Source organism: Leptinotarsa decemlineata, unplaced genomic scaffold, assembly GCF_025532065.1.
Source record: "Leptinotarsa decemlineata unplaced genomic scaffold, Ldec_3_MD MMD2_tig00000505_RagTag_RagTag, whole genome shotgun sequence".
In the NCBI taxonomy this organism is placed as follows: domain Eukaryota; kingdom Metazoa; phylum Arthropoda; class Insecta; order Coleoptera; family Chrysomelidae; genus Leptinotarsa; species Leptinotarsa decemlineata.
Genome location: NW_027412549.1, coordinates 11,928,744 through 11,946,629, shown reverse-complemented (window position 1 = coordinate 11,946,629; position 17,886 = coordinate 11,928,744). Strand labels below are relative to the sequence as shown.

Genomic DNA, 17,886 nt, shown 5'->3' with positions numbered 1-17,886 from the left:
ATATAATCACGATTTTGGTACGCCAATGACAAGTCGGTAATTCCGGATTAGAGCTACTAAGTTTGGCTGCTAACTTAACACAGGTGCATGACGACGAGTATAACTTGACAAGAACTTTCCACTACCTTAGTATATGGAAAGTCGCTAGAAATTGAATCATTCAAGTTTTCTGCTTCAATATAATTTTCTTTTCAAGTATTTTTGATAAATAATCACAGAGACTTCTCCTTTACTTTCACGTCTAATAAGAACAGAGGTAGTGTGCTGTCATAATTTCATATATTTGGATTGATGGAAAAGTGAAGAATAATGGTGTTTGGAAGTGGTAGAAATGTGAGGAAATAGAGAATAGCGGTCCTGAAGGCATTTAACTTTTCATCCTACTCGATATTAGGATAAATTAATCTGAATTTTCCCCTTTTCGCCTTATCGCGATATTTGGATTTAATACGTCAAAGGTATGGTTGACTTTGATGTTCCTCAAATGTGTACAATTTAGTCAGTTGAAATGTTCAAGCTTACCGAAAGAATATATCAATAAATTTATTGCTTGCATTCCAAAAAGTAATTGTATAACCTATATGTGACTCAATCGTAAGTAGATTTTGCAGCTGCAATAGTAACGTTTTCATTCATGATCCTAATGGCATGGCATCCAGCATCCAGAAGATTATTTTTTCGACAGTTTTTTACCATGTTCATTGAATTTCAAACTATTATCAATATGAAGACCAACGAATTTTGTGCAGGGAGAATAAGGAGTTTACGAAAATAAACTCAAGATGTATGAACTTCTAAATAATCTAGCCACTCGCATCAGCGAAACGTCAGGAAGAAATTCAAAAAGTCGACGGCCTTCAAACCCGAAGACGAGGACAAATTTTGGAAATTGAGTTTCCTCCACCTACGAAAGTGCTGGCACAAGTTGAAGCTCCGCAATGCAACGTTTAACATTCAACAACCAAAAAACACTTAAAACTGATTTGCTTCGTGGTAAGGCTGCCAATGAAATTATCAAATGCCGGCTCTAAAAACTAACCCGGGTTTTCGTATTATTCGAATTGAACATTCTCTGATACTGTGCGCCACCGCCAAAGATTTCTGAATTGACGAATTACTGGTTGCCTGAATAATCGACAAGAAGACTTCATGATTTGTTACATCTTAGCATCTCCATCTATGAGTACAAGTGTCAAACCAAGATTAGTCACTGAACTCACCTAATAAATTCAAATAGGTACAACCAAAACAAACAACATTATCACAAACATTCAAGTTTGTTCACACTACCGCTTTAAATGACGCCAATCTTCACACATTAAAATGTAAGTATACCTATTATGTACTATTTTTTACCCGATAAGGACCTATTTGATTCATTTTTGAAAAAATAATCAGCTTCTCTCGAGTTTGTAGGCGAAATTTCGAAAATAAAGACTGAATTTCCAAGAAACAAATAATAGAAACATGTGGTACCTGCGCTTCCTTAGTATCCATAAACTATCGTTCATATGCTTAGGAGCTTTATGTCTATTGAATACGAATCTCGAATAATTGCGAATTAGACTAAATATTTTAGTATAGAAATGTGTAATATACAGGGTGTTTCAAATTCGATTCTCACCATTGGAATCTCGGAAACTATGAGAGATACGAAGATGGTTAAATGTGGGCAAAGTTGCGCATTTACTTGACTAACAATATGCCGTTGAGAAAGTTCTGAAATTCCGAGTATATCCGAAGATATCGAAAAAAAAAAAAGAAATTTGGAAAAATTGATTTCATTTTTTTCTGGCTTCATTTTTCAAAGGATTAGAAAATGACACATTGCCACTTTTTCCCTGCTACATAATGGTGTTTTCAGATTTGCTATCCCAAGTTTCGTCTTCCAGCCACCATCATCAACTTTATTTTTTCTTATGGACGCTACATTGGATTTTTTCTGGGGAGACCATTGTCTCCCCAAAACACTATTGAACTGCACTTATTCTCAATCACTTATTACTTCGCTTTGTATTTTCGCGCTTATTTCTTTCTGTTGACATTTTACTCAAATTAAAACCGAACTGTCGGTCGCTGCGGTTAGCATGGCTTTTATACCGCGCATGCTACTCTGGAAGCTTCGTGTATCTACTCGTACCTACGCGAGCAATCCGGAATTCGTGACTATTGCTATCCCGCTTGCTCACACCGCGCTAGAAAATTCTTGATTTCTCTAATTCTACTATTTTCAACTTTATATAAAGGCGGCAAGCGATGTTACTTGACTTAGCATTTTTGGGCGCTAGATTCAAATAGCGCGCGCGCGAGATTCAAATTACTTTTCGAACATATTTTTTTTTGGTTTTATTCTGGAATAGAATTAAATATTCTTCGAATGTACGAGAGTATTATTTTTGCTGTCGGCGGGCCACCAGTATTCGACCGGCGGGCCGCGGTCTGTGCATCCATGCCGTAAAGGAATAGGAGTCTATTTGAAACCTCAAATTTCGAAAAATTCATAGATTTGCTACCTCAAAGAGCTCTCTCCAACATCGACCTCAACTATCATGCTAAGAAAATGATGATTCCATATTTTCGGGGGCTATTTATGCGTGACGATTTGCCAAAATCGGGACCACTCCGATTTGAATCTGCCATAGTAAATTTGGATAGTCGACATGGTCAAGGGACACATTGGGTAGCATACTGAAAAAGTCACCCTTCAGTGAAATATTTTGATAGTTTCGGTGATTTGCCCCCTCCAAAAGAATTGATTCACTATTTTCATAGGGGTTCAAATCCTATCAATATTATCACATATAACTATGAGCGTAAGCAACAATTCAACACAGTATGGTGTGGTCATTTGTGCTTGGAATTTCTACAGAGCAAGACATGGAGATAACACCAGCGTAGGACAGGGAAAATATCAAGAGAATGAGTCATTCATTGATTGCATATTCTAGAGTACGCACTTTACGAGAAATGAGTAAAGAACAACTCGCTGATATGCCGAAAGAGGTGTTGATTGGGTGTGCATCGCATCAAATTGCATCTGTATGGGATAAGTTACCACAAAATCTACAAAATGATATTGATGTCTTAAAGTATCAGTACTGCGAAGACCATCAGAATAATTCCAGCGGCAACAGCAATAATTCCGATGTGAATGATGGGCCACCTACAAGAAAAATTTTCTGTTGTCAACAATAAAAAAACATGAATCAGTGAAAATTCATCAGTCATGTCACGCACGTTTTCATTGTCGGGACACTCTAGCGAGTTGAGCGCCAACTTCTACACTCCCATCGAATTGGATAGTGGCGCTAATTATGGTCTGGGCTTACACGGTTTCTATTCCTACAACTTCATATTCAATGTGGATGTGAAAAATAATGTTATCGCCTATTCTAAAAAAGCTAACTCACCTCTTATCATTATAAAAATTCCACCTGGAGCATATGAAATTGATGAAATCAATAAGGTGATTCAAAAATTCATCAAATCTAAAGAAATGCAATTGGAAAATGGAGCTGAGGAGAATATCGATGGAGTATTTCTCCTACACGCAAACAACAATACTCTGAAATGTGAAATGAAGTCGAAATATTACATCCATCTCAAACATGAAAACACTATTGCCAAACTTCTAGGGTTCGAAGCCGATGTGTTTGGCATCGATGAAACTCATGAATCAACATTGCCCGTAAATATCAATAAGGTAAGAATTATTCGTGTGGATTGTAATGTCACAGCTGGAGCATACTCAAATGGTGATGAAATCCATAGCATCTTTGAATTTGATATTGATGTAGAGGCCGGTTGCAAACTCACCAAGGAACCGCAAAATATTATTTATATGCCAATCCAGCCTGGCGGTCGTAACTACAGTACCTCGACAATATGACTTTACGTATATTGGATTATAATGGTAATCTAATCAATTTCGATGGTGAAAAAATAATAGTTAAATTGGAATTGATTAGGCTATAACGATCATCATTTCTCATATGTTGATTCACAACATCGACGACCGTCATAAGTGTATCACAAAAATGAGTGGTGGAAGCATCGATAAGTCGCAGAAGTAAAGCAGTTTCAAATACTGTTTTGCGAGGACAACCTGGAGTTGGTTTTAAATTGACTTCCGATGGAAACTTTGATATGGAAAATAAACGTTTGAAAAATATAGCCGAGCCTGAAGAGAGTACGGATTGTGTTAATCGGGAATATGTTGGTTTTTACACCTCAAAAATCAGAGGAGAATTAGATTCTGATATTGATGAAATCAATTTGAGATTAGATGGAGTAGAAATATATTCCACATCAGTCAGATAAGATCTCATTACGCTTGGGCTGAAATTAGTGGAAATTGTAAAAAAGTGTGAACATATGGAAAAGGATATCAAATCGATGCAATCTGATATGAGAAAACAACCCTCGATAAGCATTCAAACAATTGAGCAAGAACGATGGTGAGTGATGATCATCTGTGAAAAAATCAGTATAAAGCAGGAGTTGATGAAATTTCAACTCAGTATTTATCATTTCCTAACGCTGAGCAGATGATAATAATTGATAAAGCTATTGATTTCACCATAATTGTTTCTAAAAAATGGGGTTGTGCTTCAATAGCCAGCGATTACAGCAGCGGCAGCAGTTGAATTAGCGTAATGCATTTGGTGGAGACTATGATCATGTGCATTTGAAGAATAGAAAATCTAAAAGTCGATTCATTCCACGTATGCCCGCCAAACGGTCATGATATAGGCTAAGCGCTAGTAGTTTAAACTTTGTCAAATCTATTGGCTTGAAGGTGCGATATAAAAAATAATAATAACATGGTGATAAGCTGGAGGTATTCGAGGAGCCCATGTTTGATCATTCTCTAATCAGCCTTCATGAGCATACATACAAACCGTATGAATCACCATATTACAAAAATTCAGACGAAATCCGAATCCCAATCAATTTTCAAGACCTTATACTCGATATTGCAGACAGTTACATTTATATCGAGGGGAAGTTCACATCATCTGATGCCACGAAGCAGTGCTACCTATCCAATAACGCCCTCGCCTTCCTCTTCGACTAAATTCGCTATGAAATGGGTGGAGAGCAAGTGGCCGTTGTTCGAAAACCCGGCATAACTACCACAATGAAAACGATGATATCATTTGGACAAACACATGCAAATTCCCTACTACCAATAGGATGGGGTCTTGATGTGAATAAACAAGATATATTGGATTCCGTCAGCAATGTATTTAGCGGTAAATTACCCTTGAAGTATCTCATGGGTTTTGCTGAAGATTACAACAGAGGTATTGAATGCTAAGCAAGAGCTCATTTTGATTATTGCACGCTCATTCAAAAATTTCTCTATTGGAGAAGTCGATGCTCATTTGGAAATCAACAAAATAGAATGAAGAATCAGACACATTGTAGACACATTGACGGAAGATCGTCAGAAACTGAAGCTATTGAACCGCATCAATAAAAATGCGAATAATTCAAAAGTGAAGGTGGCTTATCGTATATGGGACCTCTATGAATTACCCACACTTCGTGATACATCCTCAGATATTTGAGCCGTGAAGACAACCAACAGCCTTGAAAGACCTCGATACATCATCATCGGCTTTCAAAGCATCGACGAATCTGAAAATATATCAAAAGATGTGACGAAACTCATACATGCGAATATTAATAATATTCGACTATCTCTAAACTCTGAAGTATATCCATTTGAGCATTGGAATCTGGATTTTGACAAGAAGTTAGACTCGTCAGCCTACTATGCATATGAAAACTTTCAACGCAGCTACTTCGATCAAGCTATGAGTGAGCCGATGATGGATATTGGTAGCTTTCGCAAGAATCCACTATTTATCATCGACTGCTCCCACCAACTCGATGCTATGAAGTCATCTACTATCGACATCAAAATAGAATTCGAAACACGCAAGGTGAAGTTTCCAGCAAACACTAAAGTATATGCACTTATCCTACACGATGCTGTTTTGTCCTATAATGCCCTAAATGGCTCTGTTCAGACTGGATTGTAATAAGATTGCAATGTAATTCACCATGGAGTATTCAATATTGATAAATAATGAAACACTCAATAATTATCTTCTGCATTTTATTTACCAAACAATTAGATATAGACATACATGGATTGAAACATGATTTTATTTATAACGTACACAATAGATTTCAAATATTTACAACACCATAATATAAAGATTCTTCCGGTTGTGGGTTGGGATTCTGTGGTTCCAATCGATATTTTCCTATGATATTCTGTGGTAGGTAGACGGATATGCTGAGAAGAAAATGTTTCAACTCTGCTTCAATTATCAGCTCACAGAACTCATCCAAATTCCTGCTTCCATACGAATATTTATGGCACAGTGCCACACCAAGCTCATATTTCTCGCTGAGCTCCAAAAGTTTTCGTACCTCTTCAGCATCATAACATACACATCATAACATAGTTTGATGAGTGAAGAGCGTCAAAACTCAAGTCGGCTAATTCCCAAGCCATCCTCCTTATTGCAGAATCCAAATTGACTGCAGACGGCCACTCTTCTGCTGAATATTGCATCCACATGTTCGTACTCTGAAAATACACAAAATGCATTCATCAGTTTCGAAATTATGTTGCAAAAAAAGCACACAAAAAGCGTTATAGAACAGTGCTTTCAAAAAAGTGTTCTACAGTGCCATCTAGTGGTGAGTTACAGAAAAATTGATAGCCCAAAAATCTTCTCTATGAAAAATTACTTATACATGTCAAGTTTCATCACGATCGGTTGAGCGATGTAGAAGTTTATCACTTACCAACCAACCAACAAACATCAATTTTTATATATTACTAGTTGTTGCCCGCGGCTTCGCCCGCCTAGAATTTGGTAGTTGTAGTACTAATTAGTACTATGTTGCTGTATCTCTGCTGTTTCAATGTTTTGACAGAATCAGAATCAACGAACTTAGGCGTGCGCAGCGTTATAGAACAGTGCTTTCAAAAAATTGTTCCACAGCGCCAACTAGTGACGAGTTACAGAAAAATTGATAGCCTAAAAACCTTCTCTATGAAAAATTACTTATACATGTCAAGTTTCATCACGATCGGTTGAGCGATGTAGAAGTTCATTACTTACCAACCAACCAATCAACAAACATCCATTTTTATATATTAGATTTCTACTATTTACAAAGATATTAAAGTTATATTCAATTTTAAATATCGAATTTGACTAGTGAGCGGGTTTTGGCACCAGGATAATCCTGAGAACTTTGACCCATATATGTTAAAATGAATTTGGCTTTGGATGAATTCACTTCGTGAATCATTTCTTCCGTAAAATGTTCTGTGACACGTTTTGGAAGCCATGATTTGAAAGAAGTATTATTTTCCTCGTCCAATAAAACTATTTGAATGGATTTACCATATCGCGTGGATAGCATCGACATCTCAATTTTATAACCTTTATCGATAGTCAAAGATATTAAAGGCTTCTGCTCCATAGCCACAGTTTATTGAATTATTGCAGAATTGGTCTTTTCGATATTGAATTTCAAATGATCCATTTCGAATATAATGGAATTATGGTATAGAAATATATTCACCTGGATTGCTGTGTATACTCCTGACGTAATACTCTCTGTCACTTTGCAGCACTCATCTATTCGAGTACGTTGGGTTATTCAAACTAATGTGAAATGGTGATCCTCCGAACATTTATAGAACGTGGTTGAAGAAGAGGAGGGGTACTTCTTTACCACAAGCTGGGTGTCCGAAAACACTACTCCAAAATAATATTGTTTCTATCGCGTGACGTAGTTGAAGGTCATTCAAGGTCAGACACAAAACACTACCTCAAAGTCACCTTGGCTACGTTGTGTCGTGTAGGTTCAAAACTTCAAGAAAGCCCCGTAACTGGTTCGAGTTCATTCAGAGTCGAAGTCGCCTTGTTGAAAATATTGGAAGTTAATGAAGGTCATTCAAAGTCAAACCCAAAACACTGCCTCAAAGTCACCTTGTGTAATGTTGATCAAGGTCGTTCAAGGTCAAACTCGAAACAATCGTTCAAAGTCACCTTGGTTACGTTAGATCGTGTGAAGCAAAACTAGCTCAAATTCATTGGAAGTCAAAGTCACCTTGTCGAAAATATAGGGAAAGAATAAAGGTCATTCAAGGTTAAACTCAAAACAGCACCTCAATGTCACCTTGTCTGCGTTGCCGTATGACGTAGGTCAATGTCGTTGAAGATCAAACTCATAATACCTCCTCAAAGTCACCTTCGCTACTTCGTGTGACGTAGAGGTCATTTCAAGGTTAAAAGTGGTGGGGAGAGGTTCTGAAATCGGCTTAAACTAACTACTTACCTGGATTCCATTTTGGAGATATGTGTATTTTGTAATATTTCAAACCGCTTTTTTTGAGATGTTTCCAAGCACTTGTATGACAAATATTCATTTCGGTGGAAATTTGACGTGTAGATTTCCCCGGGTTCATGTTTATCTGCAAATTATTAGTTATTATTGAAAAGGACACAATGTCTAACTTACCTCATATACATACCTCATTTATCAAATTTTCTTTAGTTTCCTGGTCCATTCTGTCTCCGTATTTTTTCCTCGGCTTCTCAAATGAACCAAACTCGGTGAGATTTTGATCCAATAATTTGAACATAGTTCGATGTGGTTGTCGTCTTTCGAGATACAAGTTTAAATACATTTCCGATGTCCTAACACTGTTTCTATCGTAGTTGTAATAAATTTGTATCATATATCTTTTTTTTTTAATTCGTGAAAGCCATTTTTCGACAAAAATTCAATGACTTGTACAATAACAAAATGTCATTAAGTGTAAGAAATTGAAAGTCAAATCAAAGAATAAGAATAAATTTTTTCTCAATACCTATCCCCAATTTTTCAAAAAAGAATAACATATGATACATCGTTGAAAAGGTAAAAATCTGGTTCTATTCAAAACAGAAAGAATCCAATGTAGTTCCCATAAGACAAAATAAAGTTGATGACGGTAGCCGGAAGACGAAACGTTGGATAGCAAATCTGAAAACACCATTATGTAGCAGGAAAAAAGTGGCAATGTAGAAGTGCAATTTATTTTCGAATACTTCGAAAAATAAAGCCAGAAAAAATAAAAACCATTTTCCGAAATTACTGTTTTTTTCCGGACATCTCCGGAAATAATCGCAAAATGCGCAACTTTACCTCAATTCAACCATCTTCGTATCTCTCATAGTTTCCGAGATCCCAATGGTGAAGATCGAATTTGAAACACCTTGTAGAAATATTTTATTATATATAAATATAATATGATATGATATATAAATGTCTCTGGAGGTATTGTATTGAGTAGGAGTATCACCAGTAGTGTGGATTCTGAATCACCGCCTTCAGTTGCTGCTCAGTCTAAAATAACTTGTCTGTGGTGCAGCAAGTCGCTAATTGATTATTATTTTTACATCTGTTCTTCGAACATGTGATTTAAAAGTTCTTAGATGGTTCTTAGATGGTATATATTATTAATTTTGGATAAGACGTGAAAAAGTAAGGGTGCGTATTCAAAAATCAGTTATATTCTCTAGTTCTACAGTTTCATAGGGTGTTTTCATTATTTCACAAATAATGTGTTGGATATGAGCAAATACTTGTAAAAAAATGTATGTTTAACCTGATGTTTGTGTGATTTTCACTCCATTATTGAGAATTTTCATCAGGTTGGCCAAGTTCAATAGAAATTTCTCAGTTTGTTTCATCACTGACGTTATGTAGAACATACAATTTTTGAAAACAGCATTTTCACACGCAAGTAGGTAGTTGTCAAAGTCTAGTTCTAAAAATAGTCGGGTTTTATTTCTTTATAATCAATTGGTTTCGTTCGTCGCTGTATTTGATAACCTCTCTTTCCTTGGTTAAACTGGATTCATAGATTAAATAACGCAATATCTATCGTAACGCAAACATTAACCCAAAAGGACAAATGTTCGTTTAAGAGATTACGCACCGCATCGATGAACCTGAACAAGATTGGTTCAATACAACATATGATAATAATAAATAAATTGCTGAAATACAGAAACTGTTAAATTCAGGAAGCAGTGATTATAAAACTAAGTAAAGTAACAATAATTAAGTCAAAACTAGCATAGAATTCACACTGTTAATTGTTGGAAATATGGAGTCCGAGCTCTGACTGCTTAACCCTTATGAAAATTCTGCAAGAGATTTAACTGGAACAATATGTTTGAGAAACCCTGCCTCTAGGGGTATATTATTGCGTTTACGAAGCGGCATTAATAAATGAGTTCACGTTAATCTAGCACTCTAGGTTTATACGAAACGGTGTTCGCGTTACTTAATCTATAAATCCAGCTGTAGCTATATCTTTGGAATATAATTTTCTGATTTTCAAAATGTTTGTGACTAGAGTAAGGATGCCTTACATTTTCTAAGTATATTATTTCTCAAAGTAAACCAACCAATGAAAACCATCGTCTCTTTGGTCTAGGTTAACTAAACGTTTCTCCCCTTTGTAGCGGAGTTGTCGGTGTACGACAAGTAGCCATACCTTTCACACAGTCTAAACCGTGCGGAATAAATCACCAAGCGGTATGAAATTGGTCACTTTCAGATTTTGTTTCCTGTGTGTTTATTGGTGTTTTCATAGTAAAAAAAAAGTTTTCACCTACCTGAAAAAAAGGACTTTCATGATACCTTATGAGCAACGAAAAAGCTGATGAGAGTATAGTCGAAGTAACTGATATAGTAATGTTAAAGGTGTCGGCGAAGTCAAAGGACAAAAAAAACCAATACAAAGGAATAATGCCGCAACAAATTAGTCCACGTGGACTGAAGAATTGGCGGTTCGTATTGGATAATTTTCACTAACCGAGTTTTATGATTGACTGGAGAGTCATAAAATTAAATTTGAAGTCATGTGACGAGGGCCGCCTGCCCGGTACTGACGATGCCCAATAGGCTGAAACAGCTGTCTACCGGTGGCTCTAAAATTGAAATCAATATGGGAATGATCAAAAAGTACTTATCTATTTAGTTTTTGATTTTCATGGAATTATTTTCCAGCAGCTTGACTGCATTACCCTTTCTAGGCGGTAGTTTTGGGGACACCAAAAATGCATTTTTTTGTATACATCGTTTCAGTAACTGATATATAGTCGGTGTATACAAAAATTTTTCCGGAATCGTTTTCCAGTCAATATGTATACATTCTCCTTTGTACTGGCATTTTTGAGGACACTTGAGAAGTTTTATTTTCTGCACATATATCTGGATTAATCTTTTGAACTTTTGATTCAGGTGTTTTTGCCTATTATAAAAATAAGATTTGAAAGGGTTATATTTTTAGGAGTGATTAATTTTTTGGGAAAGAAAGTTTTTGGCTTTCTACTACTCCATCTGATACAAAAAAATGGATGAGAGAATCTTCCAAAGAAAGGAAGGATTAATCAATTTGAAAATAAGTAACTCTATACATGGATGTGTAGATCATGCAAAGAAGTAACGTTCAGACACAAACTGAAAGAAAGTCCTCCTGAAACAGCTACTTTCACATAAACATTGAATTACACGAAAGAAAAAATTCTTTCGAAACAAATACTTCTATATGAACACTGAATTATACAGAAGATACTTTTCTCTATTCAGTTTGTATATCAAACATTCGTGGAGGAATAAGAATCAGATATCATTCACATGAGTTCTACTTTGAATGAGTTACTTATTTTCAAATTGATTAATCCTTCCTTTCTTTGGAAGATTCTCCCATCCATTTTTTTGTATCAGATGGAGTAGTAGAAAGCCAAAAACTTTCTTTCCCATAAAAATGAGCTTTCTTAACTTCATTCGCTTTTTTTAATTTTGACGTACCAATCACTTACACGAATGCACTCGTAAGGTAAAATCTTTCATTTCATACGTATATATTCCCGAAAAATAATTTTTGGGGATATCCCTCATTTTAGCTGTGTTGACTACCCTTCGTTATTAACGAATGCCGAAGATTACATATAGTTTTTAATTTTATACTTTCAATTTGTTTAAAATTTCTTGAATTCAAACCAGTTTTGTGATTATAATGACGGAGCTCAGACCAGATAGTAGTTTCAACTGAATTCATCATGAAGTGTTTTTTATTATGAAAATCCATGACTATGTTGAGGAACCATTGGACTATTTTCTAGTATTTTGCAAGAAATTCCTGAACTATTGATTGAATGAGAAAATGTATTAAACTACAGAAAAGGTCTTTATATTCGAACATATTTGAAAACAATTCTAAATTTATCCCTCAGTTCTAGTTTGTGAGAAAAGTTTCAGTTTTATTTGTAGTACCTACTTGTTACTGTCGTGAATTCTTGTTAAGTTATTTTTGATATCTAAGCTGACAGTTGATTTAAAAATGTATTGGATATACAGCAGAGAATAATAAATATTTGTAAAATTATCGAAAAGTTCAAAGCGAACTGAACTGAAATCAGGTTACTTCCGCAAATTATAAAGTTAAACGTCGATGTATTTAGGTAAATATTTAATGTTTCGCCATTTTGGAGTAGGTGAAGATATTGACACAAAACCCCCTTTTCATTTAATTTTTTCCCAGATGGCGTCTTGTCACCATTTTGAAATTATTATCTGTCAATTTTACTCCAAAATATAGTATTCATGAATCAATTTCATTACCCCGAGTTTGGATTTTTTGAGATGACCCATTCAAAAAATAAAAGGTGGGGGAACATTAAAGAAAAGTAGGTACTGTATATTGCTTTTCCGAAAACTTTAATATTTTATAAATATATATTATATAATGAACATTTATTCCCGTAATATTATGTTGATTGAGAAAATGATAACATTTTTGTAAGAACCATGATATTTTTAATTCATAATACAATTTTTTTGGTTCGCCAATAGTTTCGGAGTTATTTCATGTTGAAATTTTATCAAAAATGTATTATTGGCTAATTTCTGTGGAATCATTATTTGGTATAAAGGGTATAGCTTGTATAATGTTGAAAAGTTACCCCAACGATACCGCTGTTCTATCATTCATGATGTGGTACCTTTAGAGGGTCAAAGATACGGCGAAGGGGAGCTGTCACAAAAGTGATCTTGGCACCTCTCTCGCTCTTTGGGCACGACCGTGAGTGCAACTGGGCGGATTGTAAGAGTATTGAAATAAATACCAATATTTATTGTTGATACTAGTTTATTAATACCTAAACCACATCAATAACAAAACAACCGCAACCAAAAGTAATTGATAATAATTGTTAACACAAAAGAGTCCATCGTACCCAGTTGGTATTATTCACCTTATTTGAAAAAATAATCTTATCTCAGAAGTTTGTTAAGTTGATTAAATTGTTCCTAAAAGAATATTGATAGTGAAATATACTTCAAGAAAAGATTATACTTGAACTTCTAACGCAATGGTTACGTTGTTGATGATCTTTGACCTATTTACGCAATTTCTATGATACTTAATTCTTAAAACTGAAAAAATCAAAAGCTTAAAGTGAATTATTGTATGTAGGTCATCTACTTGTTTTTGAGAGATTTCGCTGTGCAACACAATATTTGAAATAGAAGGAGTTCAAATTTCGTATGCCTTCTACAAATGGTAACAGAAAACATAGATATAAATGCATTCGATTCAAATCCTGTTTTTCTAAGTGAAATTAATTATCCAGGTATTAATAGCTCAACACCACGTGATAGGTCGAATATACAAGGACGCTGAAGCTGAAAGTAGCCAAAGAAAAGGAAATTAGAAAAATTGTTCTGAGACATTCTAAGATTTTCCAAAAAACAAAATACAACTTGAGAATTACATCAAAATATATATATGATACATTCATTACAGACCTATGGCATAAAAAAGTGTTGTGGCAAATAAGCAAATGTGAAATTTATTTTGAAATTATCGTAGAAGTAAGAATGTTATTCAAATATTTCATTGTAAATCAGTATAGAGTTCTCAAAATAAATCGTGAAAAAACGTTTTGAGTATCAAGAAATCTGGAAATTTTAAGTAAAATTTTACAGAACAAAATGGTTGAATGCAATATTTTTTCACAATTAAATAAAGAGGCAAAGAAAGCTGAAAACATATTTTTTAAAGTCAATCCCAACTACATGAATTTTGTTTGTATTTTTCTCAATTCTCAATATTTTTTCGACACCAAAATCGGTTAAACAAACGTTGGGGTATATGACATTTGTAAATTAGGGCACCTGAAAATTCACATATATACCTCTTTTGTGTTGATAATAATAATCTAATTATTTTGGTTGCGATATTGTTAGATAATTTTCCACTAATATACCCGGATATACCCTTTCGTATCTATATTTTGATTCAGTCGTGAGATATACGACGTGTGTATCTAGTCAAATATAAAATTTGGAGTCCGGTTCAAAGATTAATCTCAAAAGGTCTTAGTACAGCGCAAAACTGATTGGAAAAAAAGTTGTCGAATCGATTGAACAGAAGCACACGTGCAATTATTTGGGGGTGTAATATAATTTAGTGATTAAAAAAATACAGAACGACAGACACATTTTTTATTTACTATCCGATTCAACTGAAATTTGATTTATGATTGTAACCATTACAAATCTGAATCTAATGTGGTTCAAAAATGACGAAAATATATATTTCAATCAAATATATAAATTAAACATAACTGCTTCAACAAATTTTTGTTCACGATTCAATTTTATTAAATATTGCTATATATGTATTTCAAACCGTCTTGAAATTCTACAAGGAATAACATCTTTATTCAATGAAGGTCTCCTTATAACTGATTTGATATTTATATATCGTATATATATTTCAACATTTTCAAGCAAAGAATGTCCCGAAAAGAGCCATTTCATCTCATAGATGATATACAAAGACCTCACACCTGTTGTTCTTAGAACTATTAACTACATACCGATATGCACACTTTTTTTGAGACCTTTCTTCCAGTTCCATAGACAGATGCTTGCTCAGGCCCTATGAATTCAAAATGAACAGAGAAATAAGAAAAAAATCCGCAAACTGTCTGTTTGTGGATTTTTCCCTTATTTTTATTCAAAGTATGTAATAGGAGTGAGTGGAGTGTTAAAATTTTGATTCATGACAAATAGGGGGTTAGTTCAATGATGCCAAAGATACATTTTCAAAGTCACTATTTAGAGGAGACAACTTTTACAATATATCATATTTCCTCAGTATTGCCTAATTGATCTTAGTGACTCGACTTTCATAAAAAGGTTTACTTTTCAATACCAGTACTTTTCTTTGGTTTCAGCAATATAAATGTGAAACTCACAAAAAAATGTTCTCAGATTATTTCAATTAAAAATTTTTTAATAATAGAGAGAGGCATTACTTGTTATATATCCAGATAACCTTTATATTTTAGTGAGAAAATATAGAATGAATAAGCAATTCAAAAACTCAATACTAATTAATCAATACTACAAGTTCCTATAAAAATTCCAATCCCGATAATGATTTCGAAGAAGAATTTGGCCCTGGAAAAAAAGAAGTTCCATTTCATATCCATTTATCTAACTTGAGAAGAGATATACAAATTATTAAACGTATTCCGAAGGCTGCAAGGTTACTCTCTGCAATTACCCTCACAAAATTAATTAACGAATGTGTATCCAGGAATTCTTTCACTGCTTGGAAAAATTTGCTCATGTTTGCTCATAAAAGTTTTAGTATTCAGAGAACTAAAGATAATCGAAAAATTTCAATCACAACAATAGTGAAGAAAAATTTGAATAGTTTCAATAATAACATTACGAGATCGACTAATTGTTATGCCAAAATTTCTGATAAACATACAAATTATAATGACATCCTCAAAAAACAAGTACTCTCGAAAGTTTCTGACGGTGATATAACAGCAGCTGTTAGATTTCTCTGTTCTACTGATAGTCCTGCTGAATTTGATGCTGCAACATTGGAAGAATTACGAAGTAAACATCCTGCTTCTAATAGTTTATACAATTCTGGACAATATACAACTTCCCATAGTCCTCTGGAAGTTACGAGCGTAGATGTTCTCAGAGCAGTGAGATCTTTTTGCACCGGTTCTTGTGGAGGTCTTGATTCATTGCGACCGTCCCATATTCAAGATATGCTAAGTTATAGTTCCGGTAGTTGTGGCGAACATCTTTTGAATTCTTTAACGAACCTTTGCAATATGCTTCTTTCTGGAAAGGTCAATCAAGACATACGTCCTATTTTATATGGTGCTTCTTTATGTGCGTTAAAGAAAAAGACTGGCGGTCTACGTCCTATAGCTGTTGGAAATTTTTATCGACGTTTAGTAGCGAAACTTGCTTGTTTCAATTTACGAGAAAGTCTTGGAAATCTATTTCGTCCCCAACAATTTGGATTCGGAACAAATGGTGGTTGCGAGGCAGTAGCCCATGCTGCACGATGTTATATTAATCAAAATCCTAACCCAGTTGAAAAAGTTTTTCTGGAACTTGATTTTAAGAATGCATTCAATACTATAGACAGGAATTTCATGTTACATTCGGTGGCTAACGCCATACCAGACATATATCCTTTTATTGAACAATGTTACAGTGAACCTTCTTTCTTAATATTTGGTAACGAAATTATAATGTCCGAACAAGGAGTACAGCAGGGAGATCCACTTGGACCACTATTGTTCTGTCTTTCTATTCATCATATTATAACTAAAATATCCATTGAATTCAACGGCTGGTATCTGGATGATGGTTCAATTGGTGACAAAGCAAATGTGGTATTAGACAATTTTCGTCACACAATAAGTCATTCGAAAGACCTGGGACTTGAACTAAATTTCGAGAAATGTGAACTCATTTTTCTGGATAAACAGGACCCTAACATCATCGATCAATTTAACCTAATAGCTCCTGGTATACGAGTGATTGAAAAACCCAATTGGTTTCTTCTTGGTGCCCCATTATCTGATGATGCCTTAAAATTTTGTTTGGAAGAAAAATTACAATCACTTCGTGTCATGTCAGGACGTTTATCTATTTTACCAACACATGTCGCATTCCATTTATTGAAGAATTCATTAGCCATTCCAAAATTATCGTATATTTTGAGGTGCAGCCCTACTTGGCATGACGAACAGGGATTACAAAATATCGATGACGAATTAAGAAGGATGCTGGAACTCATTACTAATAACCGTATCAAAGACGAAACTTGGTTACAGGCATCACTTCCAGTTTCTAGAGGAGGATTAGGAATTCGTTCAGCCACTTCACTCGCTTTGCCATCATTTCTGTCCTCATTTTGCAGTGTTTCCGATCTGATAGAAATTATCTTACAATACCCAAAGCCAATATCTGATTGTGTTTTTGATCGGGGAAAATCTCTTTGGGAATCTAGAACTGGCCAAACAATGAAAATTGAAGACATGAAAAACCAGAGGGCATGGGATAAACCATTACTAGATCAAGCAACTAGTATTTTACTGAAGACAGCTTCTGACACTTCAAAAAATAAGGCTCGTCTTCTCGCAGTAACTGTGAAAGAATCTGGTGCTTGGTTAAATGCTGTTCCTATAGCATCACTTGGGACTCTATTGGATGACGACTCTTTCAGACTTGCCATCGGATTTCGACTTGGTACACCACTGTGTGTTCAACACTTTTGTAAATGTGGTGCATTTGTGGATGAATCGGGTACTCATGGGTTGAGCTGCCGTTTTAGCGCTGGTCGTTTATCTCGCCACTATGCAATTAATGATCTAATCAAAAGGGCTTTAACTTCAGCAAAAATTCCTGCGATTTTAGAACCCATAGGCACAAGTCGAGACGACGGAAAACGGCCGG

At 34.8% G+C, this 17,886-nt stretch overlaps 1 protein-coding gene across 4 annotated transcripts in view; it reads left to right on the top strand.

Annotated features, from left to right (window-relative positions):
* The first annotated feature begins 9,358 nt into the window (after nucleotides 1–9,358).
* LOC111513747 (cytochrome P450 6k1) overlaps nucleotides 9,359–17,886 on the top strand; it is a 35,321-nt gene continuing 26,793 nt past the window's right edge. The window contains exon 1 of one of the 4 annotated variants that reach the window (XR_012465167.1): nucleotides 9,359–9,573. The gene's annotated coding sequence lies outside the window, so the exon portion shown is untranslated. The remainder of the gene's footprint in view (nucleotides 9,574–17,886) is intronic. The other 3 variants (XM_074173947.1, XM_074173946.1, XM_074173948.1) reach the window with 3 other exon arrangements.